This window comes from Muntiacus reevesi, chromosome 6 (genome assembly GCF_963930625.1).
Source record: "Muntiacus reevesi chromosome 6, mMunRee1.1, whole genome shotgun sequence".
Lineage (NCBI taxonomy): Eukaryota > Metazoa > Chordata > Mammalia > Artiodactyla > Cervidae > Muntiacus > Muntiacus reevesi.
The window spans coordinates 79,400,256-79,412,976 of record NC_089254.1 but is presented as its reverse complement, the minus strand read 5'-3'; positions in this window follow the sequence as shown (position 1 = coordinate 79,412,976).

Here is a 12,721-nt window from a genome sequence, read left to right as displayed (position 1 = left end):
CTTAAATTATATTTACCACTGTACATTGAAAGCTGTATACCTTAGTAGAAATAATTTGATAAATATTTGCTTATAAATAGTCCTTATATATTTCATAACTAAGTCAGAGAAGACATGGTCTTAATGCAAAAAGAAGTTAACATACATGAGTATTGTGAACAGGGGTGTTTCTTTCTGTTCAATGAACCTCTAGGAACCTAAACATTTTCCATCTTTCCTCATCTAGATACCATTTTGGCTTTTTGGAAGGAAAAACAAGGGAGAGAAAAGAAAAGTAAGTGAAACTAGGTGGTAAAAGGTAAAATATCTCCAGAGTTATTTGACTCATTCAGATTCAGGATGAGCTATAAAGCTGACATAAATATATAAGGTATTAATTTATTTTTCCTTTCTTTAGTAAAGAACTAGTCCAATTAGAAATCAATAGTAGACAGTGATTTGAGTCAATCCACATCTATCAATTCTTCAAGTTTTCAGATTCAAATTTGCACTGAATGATATTGATACTATCTCTTCTTTCCTATTTCCACATCATTTTCCTGACCTACAAATATATGTTCTTCCCAAGAAATTATCCTAGAAGCATTCTTCTTCATTGACCTCATAGGTAAAATATAAATTTTATGCTGATCTCTCCCAAATGTATATTTATTATCCTTAGCTCCCCCTGAACTCCCTTTCTATCTATCTAATTCTATATTAGACTCTGATTCTTCTCCTCCAAGGTATTCCTTAATTTTAATCAACATTCCGAATACCAATATCATGGCATCTGGTCCCATCACTTCATGGGAAATAGATGGGGAAACAGTGGAAACAGTAGCAGACTTTATTTCGTGGGACTTCAAAATCACTGCAGATGGTAACTGCAGCCATGAAATTAAAAGACGCTTGCTCCTTGGAAGAAAAGCTATGACCAACCTAAACAGCTTATTAAAAAGCAGAGACATTACTTTGCCAACAAATGTCCATCTAGTCAAAGCTATGGTTTTTCCAATAGTCATGTATGGATGTGAGAGTTGGACTATAAAGAAAACTGAGTGCTGAAGAATGGATACTTTTGAACTGTGGTGGTGTTGGAGAAGCCTCTTGAGAGTCACTTGGACTGCAAGGAGATCCACCAATCCATCCTAAAGGAAATCAGTCCTGAATATTCATTGGAAGGACTGATGCTGAAGCTCAAACTCCAATACTTTGGGCAACTGATGCAAAGAACTGACTCATTGAAAAAGATCCCGATGCTCGGAAATACTGAAGGCAGGAGGAGAAGGGGACGACAGAGGAAGAGAAGTTTGGCTGGCATCACCGACTCAATGGACAGGAGTTTGAGTAAACTCTGGGAGTTGGTGATGAACAGGGAGGCCTGCGTGCTGCAGTCCACGGGGTTGCAAAGAGTCGGACACCATTGAGCGACTGAACTGAACTGAGTAAGTGGAAACCCATTTTTCCTCTGATTGGACAGAAATATAAAAACCTATTGATTTATCTCATTTTCTCATCCAAGCTGATTTTCAAATCTTGAATCAAATTTTAGCAACTGCCTAGAATTTGGCTACTTTCTAGCACTAACACTACTCTTATTCAAGTTGCTATCATTTCTCTCCTGCATTATTTCAATAGCTTTTTAACATGTAACTATAACACCAAAATGGTTACTGTACAGTCTACTCTCCACAAGCAGCCAGATTGATGCTTTTAATCATAAACCAGACCAGGAAATTCTTCTGCTTACCATGACATCTCTATTCTTTATCTACTTTAAATCCAAAATGTAGTAGAATTGCCAATCCACACAGTCATAACTAAATATCTGTCTAGAAATGAACTGAAGTTTTCTTATTAGAGTAGATGTTCCTATGACCTCATTATAATTATACATTATATTATCTTATTTAGAATTTGTTCATTTACATAGGTTGCTAACATCCTGCTATGTCATTTTTCTTTATATAATAACATTTGATATAAAGGAAATCTGTATTCAGTAATATCCAGGTGCTGTTAGTGGTTTTATTTCACAGGTACTAGAAGAAACTCATCTTCTGTTTGATTTCACAAATTATAAGATCAGTTATCAATAATAGGATACTAAGGAAACACATATTTTCCACTTTTTATTCTATTTTTGCTGTTTAAAAATTGCATATATGAAAAGTCTGATATAAAGGCTTCTTGGAATGTCCCAATAAAGAAACGATTCCACAGTAGAAAAGAATTAAATATTTGAAGTTAAATAACTACAAATATTAAAGGACACTTTATATCAACAGTGAGTTCACAAAAGAAACACAAAAGACTAAAAATAAATGAAAGATGCTTAGCTTCAGTAGAAGCCAGAGAAATACAAATAAACCCCTATTTTTTTTTCATTTTTCTCTTAATAGGACAAACAAAAATATTTTAACACTTGTTATGATCAGTTTTGCTCTACATAAATGGAAAAGAAAGCTTTTAAACACTTGAAGGGACAAGATTGTTGTTGTTGTTGTGGTTGTTGTTTTTGGTTAGTAAGTTGTCAATTCCTTTCTAGTTAATGTATGGGTGCTTTGAGGGCCAAATTTAAAGTTCTCACTATAATTTAAAATTTCCAATGAAATATACAGGCTATGTAAGCCAGGTAACCACTGAAGTTACAATTTAGTGTTTATTGGTTGAGGAGCAATTAAATAAATTATGTGCATGGTGTACTGTGTCTTGTCAGTCTTGCCCAACTCATTGTTACTCTATGGACCATAAACCTCCAGGCTCCTCTGCTTGTGGGATACTCTAGGAAGAATACTGAAGTGGGTTGCCATGCCCTCCTTCAGGGGATCTTCCTGATACAGAGATGGAATCCAGGTCTTGTGTCTCCTGCATTGACAGGTGGGTTCTTTACCACTAGCGCCACCTTGGAAGCCCTATACATATATATGTATATGTGTGTGTGTGTGTGTGTGTGCTTGTGTGTGTGTGTATAAAGTTCCCTGCTGGCTCAGTAGTAAAGAATCCATGTAACAGTGCAGGAGATGTGTTTTCAGTCCCTGGATCAGGAAGATTATCTGGAGGAGGAAATGGCAAACATATCGCAGTATTCTTGCCTGGGAAATCCAAGAGTCTGGACATGATTTAGAGTCTTAACAACAACAACAACAGATGTATTTTTAAACAGTTACAATGGGAAAGAATGGAATTGCCTCTTATTCTATATATTTATGACCACCAAACACTGTGCTAACTAATTTAAGCTAAATTCTATGATTCTCCTAAGCTATCTTCAAGTGTATACATATATATCTTCAATATATTAACAATGTGTTTGTGGACATGTCTGTTTAACAGTCCAGGTATCATACAAATCAACTTTTGATAGCTGTACAATGATACTGATTTACATTTGCACATAAAATTTTAAATTTGCTTTTTTAAAACATTTGGTCTAATTTTTCCTATAAATCAAAAGCACAGATACAAAAATAATCCTAATCCTACACAAATAAGGTAATAGAAGGATTATAGTTTCAGATTTATTTGTAGAAAATGGACAAGATGAGACTCAAAATGTAAGCTTTTATATCATAAAATAATTAATGAACAGTCCTAAAAACTAGTTTTGTCTTTTTATCAATTTATTTAAAAATTAAACTATGAAGAAAGCACATTTCTTTTAAGGATGTTTGTGCTTGCATACTAAGTCATTTGAATCATGTCCAGCTCTTTGCAAACCTATAGACCATAACCCACCAGGCTCTTCTATCCATGGGATTCTCCAGGTGAGAATACTGGAGTGAGTTGCCATGCCCTCCCCCAGGGGATCCTCCCTACCCAGGGGATCCAACCCACAACTCCAGTATCTCCTGCACTGACAGCGGGATTCTTTACCACCAGTGCCATAAAATGCTTTATTTTAAAAAGTGAGGATGTGTTCAAAAACTTGAAAAGAACAAAGCTTTACATAACAGAACTTGCAGGAGAATCTACATAAGCAGATCTTGCTGCTGCAGTGATATTATCTGAATTATTGAAGAAGATAATTCAGGTGAAACTTTATCTACAGGAGATTTTAACACTGATATGTTTATTTTGAATCATATTCTTCTCTAAACTAAAAGTATGGATGTGTGTGTGTGTGTGTCCCTCTATGTCTGTAGGGAATGTAATACAGGGTGATTATCTCAGATACATAGATTATCCTGGATAAAAGTGGCTGTACCAGGAGAAGAAATAGAAAAGAAAGACCTCTAAGACCAGGGAATAGGGCTAACTTCCACCCTGAGAGAGAGACTTCATCTGGAGTAAAACTGAGAATTTACTAAGAGTTCCAAGTGCTTAAGAATAGAAAATACAAAAAAGGTTGAAAACAGGATTTTGAATTGTTGTTTTCTCATATTAAAAATGACCGCAAATAGCAAAAATTTTCTATGTTCACTAGCACTACAAAAACTACATGATGCAGGTCTAGAATGCTGTAGATCCTGACATCATAAGTGGTAGACCTATTTTCTTATTTCCTAACCTAGAGATTCCTCTTTGCCATTTATCTTAAATTCCATAGCTTTATCAGCCCTTCTTTAAGAGAATTAAAAGGTCTTTGTAGATAATGTCCTTGGAATTTGAGCCTCAACATTGAATGTGTGTGCACGTGCTAAGTCACTTGAGTCATGTCTGACTCATTGCGACCCCGTGGACTGTAGTCTGCCAGGCTCCTCTGTCCTGAGATTTTGTAGGCAAGAATACTGGAGTGGGTTGCCATGCCCTCCTCCATGGGATCTTCCCAATGCAGGGATTGAACCCGTCTCTTGCCATCTCCTGTACTGACAGGCAAGTTCCACCTGGGAAGCCCAACATTGGATTTGCTATAAAACAAATATAGGTAAAGGTCTGCCTGCTAATAATAGAACTTGGCTAAGTGCCTTTCTGATACTCTTTTTGCCTTCTATATATAAGAGATTATAATGTTTGATTTGTAAGATTATGGCTAGATCAAATAAAATGACAAGCACAAACTTAAAGCTCTAAAGAGAAGCATTTAGAATATTATTGACATAATTTATTTTCACAGTTTTTAATTTAATGTAGCTGTTTTGAATTTTGTCTTCAAAACCCACTAAGAACTTTTAGACTTACTTTTTAATTTTAAAATGTTCAGTATTTTTGTATTTAAAAAATAAATCTAAAACAAAAATTGTTTTGCAGGAATTCAACTTCTATTGATAACAAAATACATTACATCTAATTAATCTTTCTCCTAATGTCAGTAATAGATTAGTAATATATGGCTATATATGCTACATATATTATTACAAATATATTACATATAATTGTGTGTGTACATATATGTGTGTGTGTGTGTATATATATATATATATATATATATAAAATTGTTTGAAGATATTGATGTGAAAGTAAAAGTTGGCAGAAAACTGGAGGGAAAAAAGATCAAAAGAAAGAAAATCCTATTTATTTAGCAGGGTAACAGAAAATATACCAATTTATACAAGCCGTTTTATTGGATTATGGAATCCGAACATGAAGTTGGGTTTGCAAGAGTGGCTACATGTAAGGAGGAGAACATTCACAAGAATGGAGAAAGAGAAGGGTGAACCAGCAAATACACAAATTCATCTCAAAACTATGGCTAACTCTAAACTGTGCAAAGGGAGGCTGAGACCATGCACTGCAGGAACACAGCCAGAAACCACATCAGGAAGGCTGACTTCTGAACAGGGATGAAAGCGACTATCCAGAGCTGTATAGGTTAAGGAGTATAAAACTTGCTGAGATAAAAGATCTTGGTGAAAGCCTCAGTGTCAGTGAAAACCCAGAAATTATGTCTTAAGGATTACAGAGGAAAGTGAAAAAGGTGGCTTAAATCTCAACATTCAGAAAACTAAGATCATGGCATCTGGTTCCATCACTTCATGGCAAATAGATGGGAAAACTGTGGAAACAGTGACAGACTTTATTTTTCTGGGCCCCCAAATCACTGCAGATGGTGAGTGCAGCCATGAAATTAAAAGACGCTAACTCCTTGGAAGGAAAGTTATGACCAACCTAGATAGCATATTAAAAAGCAGAGACATTACTTTGCCAACAAAGGTCCGTCTAAAAAAAAAAAGGTCCGTCTAGTCAAGGCTATGGTTTTTCCAGTGGTCATGTATTGATGTGAGTTGGACTGTGAAGAAAGCTGAGCACTGAAAACTTGATGCTTTTGAACTGTGGTGTTGGAGAAGACTCTTGAGAGTCCCTTGGACTGCAAGGAGATCCAACCAGTCCATCCTAAAGGAGATCAGTCCTGCGTGTTCATTGGAAGGACTGATGCTGAAGCTGAAACTCCAATACTTTGGCCACCTGATGCGAAGAGAGGACTCATTGAAAAAGACCCTGATGCTGGGAAAGATTGAAGGCAGGAGGAGAAGGGGATGACAGAGGATGAGATGGTTGCATGGCATCACCGATGCAATGGACATGGGTTTGAGTGGACTCTGGTAGTTGGTGATGGACAGGGAGGCCTGGCGTGCTGCGATTCATGGGGTCGCAAAGAGTTAGACACAACTGAGTGACTGAACTGAACTGAATAGGATTATGGAATAAAATTTAAGACTAAAACTCAAATTAACTTGCCACAATAAAACCTAAAATGCAACTGTATCCTAGATCAAAGCATTTCCTCTTTAATTTTGTGCCTACTAGAATGAAGTTCATCATTTTCGGAAGCCATAAATGTCGTCTAAATGGAATCATAGACAGAAAAAGAATATTAAAAATTACAAACAGACAAATATCACAAAACTGCTAAAAATTACAAATATGATGAAATCTTGACAAAATGGACACTACTCAATAAACACAAGATATGAATGATATCTACTTTCTACCAGTGATGATAAAGAAGACAATGAAAGGTTAATAACTTTAAATTGTTTAAAAATGTAAGTTTAACCTAGAATTTTATCTGTCACAAAAATATTTTCAAAGTTATAGCAAATGAAAACACTTTAATATAAAGGAGATCTTAAGGAATTTGGTACCAGTAGCCTCACACTACTAGCCAAGTAAAAATCTTTAAAATGAAACAGAATTATACAAGATGGAAATGAAGATCTCTAGGAAAGAAACAATAGATCACATCACATCTGTGATATGTAAAAAGTATAAAAACATAATTGCATAAATGTGTTAGTCACTCAGTCTTGCTCAACTCTTTGCGACCCCATGAACTGCAGCCCACCAGGCTCCTCCATCCATGGGATTCTCCAGGCAAGAATATTGGAGTGGGTTGCCATTTCCTTCTCCAAGAGATCTTCCCCACCCAGTGATCAAACCCGGGTCTCCTGCACTGCAGGCAGATACTTTACCAACTGAGCTATAAGGGAAGCTCAGTTGTATAAATAATTTCACTAAATATAATATGACAGCACTGATAATAAAAGCATTTCATTTTTCAAAGAGAAATTCTCAGGACCATCACTATGTCATATAGCAGTGTATTTTCATCTATACAAGATATGTGTGTTACATGATCTTTGTCTCATTTAACATTCCTAGAATCAAAGTGATAATTCAATTTGTGTATGTTGTGACATAAAAATTGAGGCATATTTTCCCAATAAATATCCAATTATTATTTTATTGTGTGATGAAAATTATGTAATGAAAATACTTTCTTTCTTCTCTAATTACATTGGGATGACTTAAAGTAAATTGGCCATATAAGACATGGGTCTATTTTAATTTTTTAACTTTATTCTGGCATAATAGATAATTAATCAGTCTATTTCTTGATTGTCTAGTCTGTACCATTGATGTACATACATGTTTATCAAAATGCAAAATCACACTGTCTTGATAATAGTAGACTTAAAGTAGGCCTTTAAATATAGATATTTTCCAACATTTTCCTCTTAGCTATTTCTATTATAGATCCTTTGATTATGTATATGCATATAATAGATGAATTATATGTATACATCATATATCTAGATCTACTTTTACCTCTAGCTCTAGCCTTTATTCTCTCACTGTAAAACTTTCACTTTTTACAAAGAGTACTGTGAGTAGGGATTTGTTAAATTGAGAATGTATTAAGCTTATATATCAATTTGGGCATAGTGGATTCCCAGGTGGTTTAACTGTCTGCCAATGCAGAAGACACTAGAAATGATGGTTCATTCCCTGGGTCAGAAAGATCCTCTGGAGGAGGAAACGGTAACCCACTCCAGTGTTCTTGCCTGGAAAATTCCATGGACAGAGGAGCCTGGTGGGCTACAGTTCAAGGGGTGGTAAAGAGTCGATGTTACTGAGCAACTGATAACACAATTTATCAAAAATAAATATTTCATTCTGTGAATATGGTATATTTTATACTTTTGTAAGTGTTTCTAATTTCTCTTAGGAATGTTTCAAAGTCTTCCTTGTTCCAGTATTATACATATTTTGTTTGGGTTTTATGTTAATGCAAAGGATTTTAAGTGTAATTTTTCAGTTTTTAGTATTAGCATATATAACTAAAACTTTTCTTATATCAATATTTTATCCTGAACCTTGTTAAATCCACTTACTCATCTAGTAGTAGTTTTGTGAACAATTAAGTACTTATTCTTTGTCTAGACTTACAGAGTTTTGCTCTTTCAATTTGCCACTATTATTCAGTAGCCGAATCAATAGGACCCTTATGTATACTTCTGTAGTTCTTTCCCCTCTCTTAAGTTACTGAGACTTCTTTCCTAAGAATCTACGAATCCAGTTCTCTATTCCTTGGACTCCAGACAACTTAATATCTTTCACTATGATTACTGTTTCCTCAACTCAGTGAGACTATTGTGTTCAGTTCAGAATATCATTCCTTAAACTTTTGTCCATAAGATATTACCAGGCAAAAAGCTGTGATTATGAATTATGCCTCATTTACTTAACTTCTCTCAGTGGTAACAGACCTGTACTGCCTTTAATTCAATATTCATAAACTGTTGTGATATATTATTTTCAGTGTTTTACTTGTTTACAGAGAAAGCAGAAATCCAGTACTAATTATTTCCTTATGATCAGAAGCAGAGTATAATTTGTTTCTTTAATATTCCATTTTTCTAGAAAATAAATACTATGTCCTGTAAACTGCTGGTTTTCTACTTCTTGGTATATGCTATCGTTCTTTGCTGATACCTGAAAATTTAAATAATATAATGCAGTAATTATGTAATTTTAGCCTTTTATGAGTAAAATCTATATTTGTCCAGCCTTAAAAGAGATCAACCTTCTGGAAAAATAACAAAGTGATGAAACTATCAAGGATTTAATATTATTTACATTATATATTTCAGCTAATATCTCTTTCCTAATTCCCTAATAAATATCCTACCCATCCCCAAAATATCCTCATTAATTTCAGTTGAATTAATACTATGGACATAATAAAAACAATAAACATGACAATACTGACAATAGCGATTTTATGCCACAAGGCTTATGAATTTGTTTGCCCAAGTCAATCCTACCTTGCATTAAGTGTCTTTAATTAATTGTTAATGTTATCCTCCTTGACATTAAAAAAATAATCTTTTTTCATGTAAAACCAACTATTTTAATAGTTCAACTACAGAGATACAGAGAAATATACATACCCTTGGAATCTGGTATGTGCAAATTTGTGCAGCATCATTTCACATCACCTTTTCTAAATGAATGCTTCACTAGATATTGTGAATCTACTTGTGTTTTGTGAATGCTCTCAGATATAAACTTTTTTCTCTGCCAGAAAGACCCATCCACCTGTATACTGGCCATTGCTTTTTTACCTCTTAGACTCTGTTTCCTGTTACTGACCAATTGTCATGCAAACTAATTCATTAGGTCTCTTTACAAATGGTCTTATAGAAAAAAAAAAAACAGAATTGAAAGAGACATGTGTACCCCAATGCTCATCGTAGCACCCTTTACAATAGGTAGGACAAGGAAGCAACTTAGATGTCCATCGGCAGATGAATGGATAAGAAAACTGTGGTACATATATACATATACACAATGGAATATTACTCAGCTTTTAAAAATAATGCATTTGAATCAGTTCTAATGAGGTGGATGAAACCGGGGCCTATTATTCATAGTGAAGTAAGTCAGAAAGGAAAATACCAAAACAGTATATTAATGCACATATATGGAATTTAGAAAGATGGTAACAATGACCCTATATGCGAGACAGCAAGAGACACAGACGTAAAGAACAGACTTTTGGACTCTGTGGAAAAAGGCAAGGGTGGGATGATTTGAGAGAATAGCATTGAAACATGTATATTATCATATGTGAAATAGATTGCCAGTCCAGGTTCTATGCATGAGACAGGGTGCTCAGGGCTGGTGCACTGGGATGACCCTGAGGATTGAGATGGGGAGGGAGGTTCAGGATGGGGAACACGTGTACCCCCATGGCTGATTCATGTGAATGTATGGCAAAAAACACTGCAATATTATAAAGAAATTCAGTTCAGTTCAGTCGCTCAGTCATGTCTGACTCTTTGCAACCCCATGAATCACAGCACGCCATGTCTCCCTGTCCATCATCAACTCCCGGAGTTTACTCAAACTCATGTCCATCAAGTCGGTGATGCCATTCAGCCATCTCATTCTCTGTTGTCCCCTTCTCCTCCTGCCCCCAATCCCTCCCAGCATCAGGGGCTTTTCCAATAAGTCAACTCTTCGCATGAGGTGGCCAAAGTACAGGAGTTTCAGCTCCAGCATCAGTCCTTCCAATGAACACCCAGGACTGATCTCCTTTAGAATGGACTGGTTGGATCCCCTTGCAGTCCAAGGGACTCTCAAGAGTCTTCTCCAACACCACAGTTCAAAAGCATCAAGTTTTCAGTGCTCAGCTTTCTTCACAGTCCAACTCTCACATCCATACATGACCACTGGAAAAACCATAGCCTTGACTAGACGAACCTTTGTTAGCAAAGTAAAGTCTCTGCTTTTTAATATGCTATCTAGTAAAGTAATTAGCCTCTGATTAAAAAAATAAGGTCTTATAATTTCTGCACTTCACTTTGTATATTTTCTTTCTAATCCTTAAACTCAGTAAGTCTGGCAATTCTGATTACTGCACAGCCAAGCCTTTAGTGCATTCTATTCTTAATCTAGTAGCAATGGCTTAAGATATCAATGATAAAAGAGAAAAAAAGTTTTTTTTTTTTTTTTTAAATGCAGTAAGTCATGTAATTTTCTTTTCTCATGTGAGTATAAAATGTCAACTCTGATCTATCTATCCGTACTTTTTATCCATACTTTTCTCTATCTATCCATCTGCTGATCAATCTATTTATCTAATCTATTTGTGAAACTGCTTTAACTCTTCTTCTAGCAAAAAAACTATTTAGCAGTTTATCCAGTGAGCTAGTGATTAAGAGTACTCCATTTATTTTAAAAAATATAAAATTAATATTCACATTTAAAAATATGAAGTTTTTGTTTGCTTATAAAGTGATTATATAGATGTTATCTGTTGACATACACCTGTAGAACTGAACTGAAATTCTGGAGCTATATAGAGAACCCAATAATCATGGTAGCATTTAAAATTCTTATATCTGGGCCTGGCCTGAGGTATAAAATTTCTGGGAAGTATAAAACTATACCTTTTTACACAAAAGCCACTCCTTTCCTTACATACCTGTTTTCCATAATCTTGGTTCAATTACAATTATTTAATCAAAGAAGATAATTTAAAAGTAATGAAGAGATATTATGGAAAAATATTAATTAAAATATCATAAGATATATTATTCATAAGCTATAGCTTATCACTACCAATAGAAATAGATTATTCACATTCAAAGTTAGAGTCTGATGGACATCTTTGTAAAGCAAAGACATTCCAAGTTGTGGTGTGGGGATGCCAAAAACATTTCAGTCCTTTTTTTTTTTTTCATTTATTTTTATTAGTTGGAGGCTAATTACCTTACAATATTGTAGTGGTTTTTGTCATACATTGACATGAATCAGCCATAGATTTACATGTATTCCTCATCCCAATCCCCCCTCCCACCTCCCTCTCTATCCGATCCCTCTGGGTCTTCCCAGTGCACCAGGCCCAAGCACTTGTCTCATGCATCCAACCTGGGCTGGTGATCTGTTTCACCCTAGATAATATACATGTTTCGATGCTGTTCTCTCAAAACATCTCACCCTCACCTTCTCCAACAGAGTCGAAAAGTCTGTTCTGTACATCTGTGTCTCTTTTTCTGTTTTGCATATAGGGTTATCGTTACCACCTTTCTAAATTCCATATATATGTGTTAGTATACTGTATTGGTCTTTATCTTTCTGGCCTACTTCACTCTGTATAATGGGCTCCAGTTTCATCCATCTCATTAGAACTGATTCAAATGAATTGTTTTTAACAGCTGAGTAATATTCCATGATGTATATGTACCACAGCTTCCTTATCTATTCGTCTGCTGATGGGCATCTAGGTTGCTTCCATGTCCTGGCTATTATAAACAGTGCTGCGATGAACATTGGGGTGCACGTGTCTCTTTCAGATCTGGTATTCTCAGTGTGTATGCCCAGAAGTGGGATTGCTGAGTCATCTGGCAATTCTATTTCCAGCTTTTAAAGGAATCTCCACACTGTTCTCCATAGCGGCTGTACTAGTTTGCATTCCCACCAACAGTGTAAGAGGGTTCCCTTTTCTCCACACCCTCTTCAGCCTTTATTGCTTGTAGACTTTTGGATAGCAGGCATCCTGACTGGCGTG